The following is a 12,796-nucleotide window of genomic DNA, read 5'->3' on the forward strand; positions in this document are numbered from 1 at the left end:
GGATGACATGGCCCATTCTCTCCAAGGACCACATAATGGAGAGGCTTTTCATCCTGTAGCCAACTCCCAGGCCCCTTGCTGAGTCAGAGCATGAGAAATCTAAATACAACATGTACCCATATCTATATAAATCTTTATCTATGTAGATTTAGATATATAGAAAGATATATACTATTTAGCTTAGGGGGAAAAATGAATGCCAGGAGATTCCTTCCCTGCTCAGACTGCCCTTCTCTCTAAAGAAACCTTCAGATGGAAAATAATTCAAGGTTGGAAAAATATCTTAGAGGAATTCTGATACTCCAGGGACCCTCTATAATTAATGTTTTTAACCTTCTTGCTTGTGGTTTTTCTCAGTTGGTTTAATTTTTCCTGAATTGCTTCTTGAGAACTATTTTTGCCTATCACAGATTTTTTGGTAGTAAAACTCCTATTTGCCTGAACCTTCAGTCCCTGAGTAATTCATTGTACCAGATGCCAGAATTAAGGCAGATTTGGCAGTTGATTTCCAAGCTTACATTGGTGATCTCTGAATGACCCCCACAGAACAGAAGAGACACATCAGGGCTGAAGAGCAAATAGTGTTCTAATTTCAAAAGGGGGGAAAAGGATTTACCAACTATGGGCTGATATGCTTAATATATTTCTGATAAATTTAAAGACATGTTGTTTTTTTGTTTTTTTGTTTATTACATGTAAGAACAATTTTACCATTTATTTATTTTTAAATTATGAGTTCCAAATCTCTCCTTCCTTCTATTCCCTCCCCCCCCCCCGAAACAGCAAGCAATTTGACACGGTTATACACGTGCAGTGATGCAAACCATATTTCCATATTAGTCATGTTTTGAAAGAAAAAACAAATTTTAAAAATACATGGAAAAATAAAGAAAGTTTTAAAAAAAAAAAGGATACTTTAGCCTGCATTTGGATTCCTTCAATTCTTTCTCTGGAGGTAGATAGTATTTTTCATCATAAGTCTAAAAGCATGTCATTAAAGATAGCTTCATGAGCATTTTTAAAAGTAAGTGAAGATCATTTAAAAGCTATTGTTTTTATCAAGATGAGAAATCAAGCTAGACTAATTTAATTTCCTTATCACACAAAAATATATACCTACTAGAAGAAAATTAAAATGCAAAATCAATTAACATACATTTCTTAAGCTTTTATTATATTCCAGGCAATGTTCCAAACAGCCATGATAGTTGTTTTTTTGCCCTTGAGCAGCTCACTGTTCTGATAAAGGGTGCGATATGCAAAGTATCCATGAAAGCAATGGAAGGAAAACTCTGGAGGAAAGCACTGGAATCTGAGATGAATCTGGTAGATAGCCAGAAAAGTCAGGAGGGTGTGATGAGGAAGAGCCTGCCACACACAGTGGACAGTCAATAAGAGGAGGAGGAGTTGGGGGATGGAATGTTGTATGTAAGAAATAACAAAAAGTTTGGTGTAACAATATACATTGTTGTTCACTCATCTGACTTTTCATGAGCCCATTTGGGGTTTTCTTGTCAAAGATACTAAAATGGTTTTTCATTTCCTTCTCCAATTCATTTTACAGAGGAGGAAACCAAGGCAAATGGGGTTAAATGACTTGCCCAGGATCATTCAACAAGTGTCTGAGGCCAGATTTGAACTTGGGAAGATGAGTCTTCCAGACTCTGAACCTAGCACTGCATCCACTGTGCCACCTAGAAGTCCCTTGAGAGTACATGGAGGAGAACAAAATATAAAAATATAAAGACAAGAAGGCATAAATTTGTAACATGCTTTAAATGTCAAAGAGTATTTTATATCTGATCCTGGGGGCATAGGAATTCACTAGAGTTTATTGAGCAGGATCTTTTATTAGCTTGCAATAGTTAAAAGGGGGTTTGTTAAATTGTAAGAGTTAAAATTGATTTTGGTCAAATTAAGAGTTATAAAAGTTGTTGTGATCACCATTTATAAAAATTAACTCTTAAGTCATGACTAGGTGGGATTTATACCAGGAATGCAAGACTGGTTTAACATCAGGAGAACCATTCAAATGATTGACCATATCAATAACCAAACTGACAGAAATCACATGATTATCTCAATAAATGCAGAAAAAGCCTTTGACAAAATACAAAACTCACTCCTATTGAAAATACTAGAAAGTGGGGGCAGCTGGGTAGCTCAGTGGATTGAGAACTGGGCCTAGAGATGGGAGGTCCTAGGTTCAAATATGGCCTCAGACACTTCCCAGCTGTGTGACCTTGGGCAAGTCACTTGACCCCCTACTGTTATGGGGTACAGATGTGTACCCCTGGGGTTTGGGAAGGATACCTTTTGCAAGCATGCAAGACTCCAAAACTTAGCTCAAAAACAAAAAGAGAAATTTATTAATTTAGAAAGTAATGTTGAGAATGGCCAGAAGGATAGCAAGGTAGAACAGCAAGATGGGGAGCAGTTCCTTGGGAGGACAGCATGAATGGAAAGGCTGTTCCCCCAGATGACATCAATTCTGGGGATTTTATACTTTTTACAACAGAGAGTGTTAGTCACCCAGGCATTTGGTGAGGTGGGGTGATCATCTGCCTGGGGACATAAAGATTCCTTAGTTTTAGGGAACAAGCAGATGTCTGATAGGATCAAGGTATGGCCTCGAGGTGCCTCTTCCTGTCCATCTTAAATCTAGAAGATGATCAAAGGAAGATAGTCATCTCAGGACCCTAGAGGGGTCATTGGGTGTTTTTAGGCTCAGAGTCATGAGAATGTAAGGGAGCAAGGGAGTTTCCCTGATAATAGTTTGCCTGGGTTTCTGGGGGTACAGTGCCCATGTCATTACCACTCTTCTGCTTTGGAGCCAATACACAGTATTGACTCCAAGATGGAAGGTAAGGGTTTAAAAAGAAAAAGAAAGAAAAGAAAACACTAGAAAGTATAGGAATAGAAGGACCTTTCCTAAAAATAATAAACAATATATATTCAAAACCATCAGCAAGTATCATCTGCAATGGGGATGAGTCAGAAGCCTTCCCGAGAAGATCAGGAGGAAAGCAAGGGTGCCCATTATCACTAATATTATTTATATTGTTCTAGAAAGGCTAGCAGTAGTAATTAGAGAAGAAAAAGAAATTGAAGTGATTTAAATAGGCAATGAGTAAATTAAACTATCACTCTTCGCAAATGATATGATGGTATACTTAGAGAATTCTAGAGAATCAACTAAAAAGCTAGAGGAAATAATAACTTTAACAAAGTTGCAAAATACAAAATAAATCCACATAAGTCATCAGCATTTCTATGTATTTCCAACAAAAGTTAGCAACAAGAATTAGAAAGAGAAATTACATTTAAAATCACTCTAGACAATATAAAATATTTGGGAATTTATCTGCCAAGACAAACTGGGGAATTTATGAACACAACTACAAAACACTTTTTACACAAATAAAACTAGTTCTAAATAATTGGAAAAACATTAATTGCTCATGAGTAGGAAGAGCTAATATAATAAAAATGACAATCCTACCCAGATTAATTTATTTATTCAGTGCCATACCTATTTTTTAGAATTAGAACATACTATTTTCTAGAATTAGAAAAAATTATAAGGTCATCTGGAAGAACAAAAGATTAAGAATATCAAGGGAACTAATTTTAAAAATATGAAGGATGGGGGTCTAGTAGTACCAGATTTTAAACTGTACTACAAAGCAGTGATCATCAAAACTACATTGTACTGGTTCAGAGACAGAAGGGTAGATCACTGGAATAGACTAGGAATAATTGACCTCAGCCAGCTAGTGTTTGATAAGCCCAAAGACCCCAGCTTTTAGAACAAGAACACACTATTTGACAAAAACTGCTGAGAAAATCGGAAAACAGTATGGGAAAAATTAGTTTTAGATCAACATCTCATACTCTATACCAAGATAAATTCAAAATGGGTAAATGACTCAAATTTAAAGAGTGAAATCAGGGGCAGCTGGGTGGCTCAGTGGATTGAGAGTCAGGCCTAGAGATGGGAGATCCTGGGTTCAAATCTGGCCTCAGACACTTTCCAGCTGTGTGATCCTAGGCAAGTCACTTGACCCCCATTGCCTAGCCCTTACCACTCTTCTGCCTTGGAGTCAATACACAAGACGGAAGGTAAGGGTTAAGGAAAAAAAAAGAGTGAAATCATCAGTAAATTAGATGAACATAGAATAGTATATCTGTGAAATCTATGGGAAGGTAAGGAATTTAATAGTAAATAAGAGAATGAGAACATTATAAGATATAAATGAATAATTTTGATTATATTAAATTAAAAAGGGGTTGTATAAACAAAACCAATGGAAACAAAATTAGAAAGGAAAAAATTTTTATAACAAAATTCTCTGACAAAGGTCTAATTTCCCAGATATATAAGGAACTAAGTCAAATTTACAAGAAATCAAGGCATTCCCCAATGACAACTGGTCAAGGAATATGAATAGGCAGTTTTCATACAAAGAAATCAAAATTATCAATAATCACATGAAAAAATGTTCTATATCCCTCATAATTAAAGAAACACAAATCGGGGCAACTCTGAGGTATAACTTCACACCTAGCAGATTGGTCAATATGATAATAAAGGAAAATAATAAATGTTGAAAAGGGTGTGGCAAAATTGGGATGCTAATACATTGCTGGTGGAGTTGTGAAGTGATCCAACAATTCTAGAAGACAATTTGGAATTACGCCCAAAGGGCTTTAAAAGAAAGCCTACCCTTTGATCTAGCTATAATGCTACTGTGTTTGTACATCAAAGGGATAAAAAAAAAGTTTGTTCAAAAATATTTATAGTTATGTTTTTTGTGGTGGCAAAAATTTGGAAAATGAGGGGGTATCCATCAATTGGGGAATGGCTGAATAAATTGTGGTATATGATGGTGATGGAATACCATTGTGCTATAAGGATTAATGAACTGCTTCATCTCTATATGAACTGGAAACACCTCCCTGAACTGATGCAGAGTGAAATGAGCAGAACCAGGAGAACATTGTACACAGAAAGTGAAACATTGTGGGACAATCAAATGTAATAGACTTTGCTACTAATAGCAATGCCATGATCTAAGTCAATCCTGAGAGACTTGTGAAAAAGAGGACTATTCACATCTAGAGAAAGAACTATGGTAGTAGAAACACAAGGAAAAAAATGATTTATCACTTGGTTATATGGGCATATGGTTTGGAGTTGTGGTTTTTAAAAGATTATTCTATTACAAATATGAATAAAATGGAAATAGGTTATGAGTAGCAAGACATGTATAAACAAGTGGAATTACTTGTCAGTTCTGACAGGATAGGAGGGAGGGGAGAGGGAAGGGAGAGAACATGAATCATGTAATTAAGGAAAAATATTCTAAAAAATAAATAAATAAAATAATGTGGAAAAAAGATGAAACTGCTAAAAACAAAACAAAACAAAGTTCTCTTAGGTTCTGCCTACTCCTTTTGTCTTTCGTTATCCCCCAAGTAGAGTTCTTACTGCCATCATTTGCTTTATATTTACTTTGCATGTTTTGTATTTAATTAGCTGTGCCCGTGTTGTTTTCCTTGATAAAATGTAACTCCTTGGGGTTTTGGAACTATTTTTGATTTTTTATCATATGAATCTTAAGTACCTATATACTGCTTACAGCATGATAGTCATTTGATAAATATATGCAAGTTAAAAAAAAAACAAAAACAGTCAGGATGTGAGGGAGGAAACAGATCCAGTGAGGCCATGCTTTGCCCAAGATCATGGAAGTCATAAATGGGTAACTACAATTCAATCTCAGATCCTGCAACTCCAAATTCAATGTTCTTTCTACGTACCACACTGTCTCACTGAGTGAGATATGAAGAAAAAATTGTGTGGTCTATCCATGGGATGCCAGCATTTCCCTAAGGAAATTTTAGTAATTTGAAGTAATTTGCCAGGAGGTCACATAAGCAATAAAATAGCAGAGTTGAGATTCAAACTACATCCTCTGACTCAACATGTTGGCAAAATTCTATACAAGCAGAGATTTGAAAACTATGAAACTTTGTTCAGCTGTCAGGTATAAAGTCATCCCTCCCTATATTGCGGCTCACTTATCATGGCTTCAATGTGTCGTAGGTTTTAAAAATAGATGTCTAATTCTGTATCACGGAGTTGTTGCTATATAGTGGGATTTTGCGGATGAATTTTGTACTGTACACAATGGACATGCAGTAGAGCACTACTCCCTGCGCAAGTTTGCCAGCGTGAGATTGTACACAGCAGCCTGTTGTCTGCTGCAGCTCTGTGTTCTGTATCCTAGAGCTGATTGGCTCAGGGACCGTAGCATCCGGCTGTTTGCTCTCTCGCACTGTGCACAACGTTCAGAAAGTGTTTAAGAACCTATGATGTGAGGGGAAAGGTTTATAGGAGAGTGGGAAGGATTTCTAAAACCTGAAAATACATATACATAATAAAATAAATTGAACGCTGCTGCTTCATGGATTTTCACCTATTGTGGGCTTCTCTGGAGGGATCGCTGTATTACCATTTAGTTTAGACTCCAGTAGTTTTGGGTCCCTGCTAACAGTCAATAAGCCCTCCTAACTGATTTGTTATTCCTTTAACAACTTCCATTAATAATTGTTTTATTCTATAACCATTTAATTGCTAACGATGCCCAAATCATTGTGCACTAAGCCATGTGGTGACTGCTTTTGAATTTCTTAGCTTAACTATTAGAACGGTTTGCTGGTGTTGTAAAAGAAAATATCCGAAGGCTTCAGAATCCTAATCAGTGCAGTCACCAATTGGGACTTCAGAGGTCTGAAAATAAAACCCACGCCTATCTGTCCCCTCTTGTCAGAGTGGCAGTAGTCTAGGTGTGAGATCGGGCAAACATGAGCAATGTGTTGAATTATTTTTGTTTAAATGCATTTCTTTGGGGGGGTAAGTAGGTGGCTCAGTGGCCTAGAGATGAGATATGTTCAAATTTGGTCTCAGTCACTTCCTAGCTGTGTCAACCTTAACCTTCATTGCCTAGCCCTGACCACCCTTCTGCCTTAGAATACACAGTATTGATTCTAAGAAAGATTTGGATTTAAAAAAATTAAATGTACTTCTTTATTACAAGGAATAATTCTATTAGTTATGGGTAGCAGTAGAGAAGGGGTAGGTATCAAGAAAAAGTGACAGTGATACTGTTTATGTTTTTGTTGTTTTAACAGAATATCAAGAGGGGCTCAGTAAGGAAAGTCAGGCCTGGAGGTGGGAGGTCCAGGGTTCAAATGTGGTTTCAGACCCTTTCCTAGTTGTGTGTGTGATCTTGGGCAAGTCACTTAACACTCATTACCTAACTCTTATCACTCTTCTGCCTTGGAATCAATAGTTAGTACTGATTCTAAGACAGAAGGTAAGAGTTTTTAAAAAATCAATAAAACCTGAAAATAAAAAGGTTGTTGAGCACAAAGCTTGGCTTAATAGCTCTGAGTTTCACCTTTGCCCTACGTCATCTATTTTTCCTGTCCCACATTCCCCAGAGCACATGATTTGATCCTCTCCTGAGCAAGGGGTTGGTTGGATTTAATTGTAATTGGAATAGGAATGCTGCCTTATCTTATCATCTTCCTTATCAGGAATAGGAATGCTGAAGTCTTTCCCTGATACTGTTTACTGCTCCCTTTAAGGCTAGAGAAAGGCTAGAGACTTTGTCAGGGCAGAGAAAAAATCTTTCTGTCCTTATTTTGAGCAGAAGCAGCTACTCCAGAGACTTATCAGTTCGGAGTTAGGAAATACTATATCATATTCTCAGGTCTAGCCAGTTAATGACCCATTCTCCTACTCCCCATCTCGGGGAAGAACCCAGAGAGCCCATTAGCCACATTTTAGCCAAGAGTTCCTGGATCTTCCCTCACTAATGCTTTTATCAGGAAACACTGACAAACTGCAAAACCGTTGGTTTTTCTTTCAATGGCCCCAAGTGCCAATGAACCCTGGAAGGGCCAAGAGATAAACAGCAAGAGACTGAAGAAAAAAAAAATCCTTGATACCCTGATAAGATCCAAAGATGTGGAAGAATGATAAGTACCTGGGGAAATGGCACATGAACATCAAGAATGATCTCAAGAACAAATGTTTTGAAACATAAAAAACAAACTGGCTTGTTTCTTCTTTTGGTTTATCTTAGAATCAATATTATTTTCTACTTCAAAACATAGGAATATCTATATACCTATATTTCTTTCTCTCTACAAACACAGACATATATGTTGCAAAAACATGTTTGTGAATATTTTCTACTTATATATTCGTAACATATTTTAAGGCTGTATCTATAGACTTTTTTTGAGATAAATCATTTCATTTAATAACTTTCCCTTGGGAAAATATTTTTCATTGTTTTTATAAGTAGGAAAATTAGCACAAATATACTAGTCCAATTTGTTTTTTTTTTAATATTTGCTTAATGCAAGTTCAGATTTTTACATTTAATAAAACCTGATGAAGTTCTAAATAAAACTCCACATTACACATGAACTCCTAAATGTGATGAGTCCCACTCTGGTAGAGGGATGAAGAGGGTGTAGTGTGGGATGGCTTGCCTTGGGAAGATAGAGGCAGTACATGGTGACAAAACCCTGCTCTGAAAGTCCTCCGTTTTCATCTTAATAAAATGGAGGGGTGGGGAGTCGGTTCTAAATGATCTCTTAGATACTGTGAACCCCCCAGTAAAGCACGGGTTGTGAGAGGTGACTCAGGAAAGTTTGAAAGAATTGGTTCATAAACCTTGGGGAGAAAAGCTCGGGTGCGGCTACATAGTCCAGCACACTAGGAAATGCCAGGCGGGCGGGTGAGAACCAGGGGAGGGAACTGCCCTAAACCCTTGACACAGTTCCTGCTGGAGGGGCGGGGTGAACCCTGACAAGAACCCTGTTTGCGTTAGACTGCTCCCTACAGCACCTCTCTCTCCATCTATCCTCCGGTCACCCGCTGAGACTGAGGCTGAGTCAGACCGCGACTGACCGCTCAGGTAGGGATCCCCCAACGAGCTGCCTGAGGAGAAAACGGAGGGAGGGGAAGGAGGAAAGGCGTCAGAAGGATGCGGGCCGCCACCGCTGGGGTCGGGGCTCCCCAAAGGGTCTAACCCAAGCCGCTCAAGTCAGACATCCCCTTTTTGGAGGCTCAGGCTTCAAGCACTCGGACTAAGAGGGTTCTAAGAGGGTTCGTCAGAAAGCACCTGCCGCTGCCGCCTCCGGTAAGTGTCCGGGGCCATCTCCCGCCATGTCCCTGAAGTATGGCTCGCACGTCCTCATTCAGCCACACGTCGTCCTGCCCCACAACCTACCTCCACCTGCCCACCACACCCACAGCCCGCTCCCACCCAACTACAACCGCACTTGCCGAGGCTGACTGCGCTCTGCTAGCCAGAAATCAGAGATTTCTAGAGCTAGAAGAGACCTTAGAGAACATAGCCGTCCATCTTACAAAAAAAGAAACTGAGAGAGGGATTTATGAGAAAGAATGCTATCCAAATCTAGAGAAAACGGGTGGAGAAGAAATGCAGAAGAAAACATACGATTTATCACTTGTTTATATGGGTATGGGATTTGGTGTTTTGACTTGAAAAGATTACTCTGTTAAAAATGAATACTATGGAAATAAGTTTTCAGTGATAATAGATAATAGAAGTGGAATTGCTTGTCAGCTCCGAGGGGAGGGAGAGAACAGGAATCATGGAATCATGGAAAAAATATTTTTTTAAAAAAGAAAGAAACCGAGACTCACAAAGTCAGGAAATATTTAATACACACCTGCTCTGTGGCAGGCACAGTGCCAAAAAGAGGCAAAAGATCACTCCTACTCTGGAGGAGCTCACAGACTTATTCGGAGAACACACCAAGCGACTAAGGACAAACAAGCGAAATTCAGGAAAAAGAGGGAAGGCATCAGCATTAAGGTCGTAGGGAAAGGCTTCAGGTGGAAGATGGAACTTTAGCTGAAGCTTGAAGGATCTCAGGTAAGCCAGATGTAGAAATCAAACAGAGGGAATTTCTGGCTTGGAGGTACAGACAATAAAAACTCCCAGAGCCTAGAGCTGGAGCGTCTTCTGAGAAGAGGAGCAAGGAGGACAGCCAGATGGAAGAGTATATGGAGGAGAGTAAGATGTATGAAAACTGGAAAGGTAGCCAGGGGTTAGGTTTTAAAGGGCTTTCGAGGAGAGTTATTTTTTTAACTTTTAAAAAATTTTTATTTAATTAATTAAGAAAATTGTTCCATGGTTAAAGGAGAGTTTTTAAGTATGTAAGGGGGGGGGGGGGGGGGTGGAGAGAGAGAAGAGTTTGGTTTTGGACATGGACTCACAGAGACCAGCCTTGTTCATTGTCACACAGGTCAGAGCCAGAATTTGAACTGGGCTCTGACTTCAAATACAGTACTCTTAACACTAAGACTACAAATGGGGGTAGTGGGAGAGACTCTTCCCCTTCCCTCCCCCCCCCCCAGCCTGTTCACACACCCACACTGCATTCTTGCTGTAGCTTTCTAGTCTCAAGGTTTGAGCCATATGCTTCCTTGTAAACAATGAGAGATGAGTGGAAAGGTCTCAAAAGGTGGACACTAAAATGTGAAAAGCATGAAATGACAGCTGGGCAGGGCTGTATAGAAAAACTGGAATTTGGTCCTTTCTGTGATTTAAATAGCTTGAAGAATCTCACAGCTGTTCTTGGATTTCATTTGTAATTTTAAAAAAATAGGTATTTTTTTTTACTGAATGAAAAGCAATAGAGACCAACATTCCCTTTCAGTCACCATATCCACTTCTTATGATATGGCTCAGCTCAAGAACTTGCCATTTGGCAGGAGCTCAGAGAAAAGATTTTTGCTCTTTTGAATGCAAAGCTTTTCTGCTCAGTTCTGGGATTCTGACTTACAGCCTTCTCATGCATCCCTAAGGGATCCAAGCATTCGGGAGAACAATTTGAAACTATACTCAAAAGGGCTATAAAACTATGCATATCCCCTTTGACAGAGCAATATCACTACTAGGTCTGTATCCTAAAAAGATTAAAAAGGAGGTGGGGGAACCTATATGTACAAAAATATAAAGGTTCTTTTTTGTAGTGGCAAAAAATTGGAAATTGAGGTCATATCCATCAATTGGGGAATGGATGAACAAATTGTGGTTTATGATTGTTATGAGATATTACTGTGCTATAAGAAACAATGAGCAGGATGACTTAAGAAAAACCTGGGAATACTTAATGAACTAATGCAAAGTAAGGTGAACAGAAGCAGGAGAACATCATTCACAGCAACATCAATATTGTATGATAATCAATGGCAAGTGATTTGGCTATTCTCAACAATAAAAAGATCCAAGACCATTCTGAAGGATTTGATGATAAAAAATGCCATTTACCTCCAAAGAAAGAACTGAGGGAATCTAAGGCTGAAGCATACTATATTTTACTTTATTTTTTTATGGAGTTTTTTTTTTTGGTCTGTGTTTTCTTTCACAACATGACTAATATGGAAAAATGCTTCGCATGACTATACATATATAGCCTATGTGAAATTGCTTGCTTTCTCAATGGGGGGGGTGGAGAAGATAAATTTGGAACTCAAAAAAATTTTAAATGAATGTCAAAATTTGTTTTTACACGTCATTGGAAAATTTGTTTAAATTTAAGTTGTTTTAAAAAAAAAAAACTAGAACATGTGTGAGAGCAGACATTCTGAGTAGAGGTGAAATGGATCCTGGAGTACCAGATGAGGACTCATATCCTTTTAATGAACAAGAGATATTTAGGCTTAGATAAGAAAAGTTTAAGTGTATTCTTTCTGAGTTGTAGAGAATGGCTGAGACAACCCATAGAGCTGTTTCTGTGCCACAAGGTGATGGACATAAAAACTGTACCACCATTTCCTCCAAAGCCAAGAGGTAGATAAAGGTAAATATTTGAGACTCTGAAGGATGAGGATCTCCAGATCTTTGAGGAGGTGAAATGCTGAATGGTTCCTTCCCTTCAACTCTTTCATATCCTGACCAGGAGGCCTTGTCTGTGATGACCAGTGTGGTTAGTTGTAATGAGCCTTAAACTTCACATTATCTCTTTTTTTCTAATTTCTTCTTCTGTGTATATTCTGTCTTATCTCTCCAACTAGATTACAAACCCCTTCAAGACAGAGACCAATATAGACTTAAGATTTTGTCTCTCCATTGCCCAGTAGTATCAAGCCCTTAGTAAGTACTCAATAAAGAATGAGGGATAATGATATATTATTGGCTTACAGATATGGAAATTAAGTCAAGAAGAAGTAGTTCTTTTGGAAGGAACCAAAAATTTCTCAGATTGCTTTCAGCTCTCCTACTGTTTAAAGAAGTGGCTCAGTGGATTAAGAGCCAGATCCAGAGATGGGAGGTCCTAGGTTCAAATATGGCCTCAGATCTTTTCTAGCTGTATGACCCTGGATAAGTCACTTAACCCCCATTGTTTAGCTCTTATCAGCTCTTCTAAGATAGAATGTAAGGTGGAAGAAAGAAAGAGAGACACACACACACACACAGAGAGAGAGAGAGAGAGAGAGAGAGAGAGAGAGAGAGAGAGAGAGAGAGAGAGAGAAATTCCAAGTTGACAGGCACTATGAAATGAGTGTTTTAAAGTGATTAAAATCTTTCCAGTAATCACAAGTCAAAGTTATTTCTTTCTACAACCTGCCCAATCCTGTATTTCCCCTTCTCCCAACCAGTCTTTTACCCAATGAGTAGAGAACAGAACATTCTAAACTGACACATTCCTCTTAAAGTCATATCTGCCTTCCTGGATA

At 38.4% G+C, this 12,796-nt stretch overlaps 1 protein-coding gene across 2 annotated transcripts in view; it reads left to right on the forward strand.

Annotated features, from left to right (window-relative positions):
* Nucleotides 1-8,839: 8,839 nt before the first annotated feature.
* Nucleotides 8,840-12,796, forward strand: part of TMEM45B (transmembrane protein 45B) — a 65,358-nt gene continuing 61,401 nt past the window's right edge. The window contains exon 1 of one of the 2 annotated variants that reach the window (XM_007495124.3): nucleotides 8,840-8,999. The gene's annotated coding sequence lies outside the window, so the exon portion shown is untranslated. The other variant, XM_001365638.3, reaches the window with a different exon arrangement.

The sequence above is a fragment of the Monodelphis domestica genome, chromosome 4 (assembly GCF_027887165.1).
Source record: "Monodelphis domestica isolate mMonDom1 chromosome 4, mMonDom1.pri, whole genome shotgun sequence".
NCBI classification, from domain to species: domain Eukaryota; kingdom Metazoa; phylum Chordata; class Mammalia; order Didelphimorphia; family Didelphidae; genus Monodelphis; species Monodelphis domestica.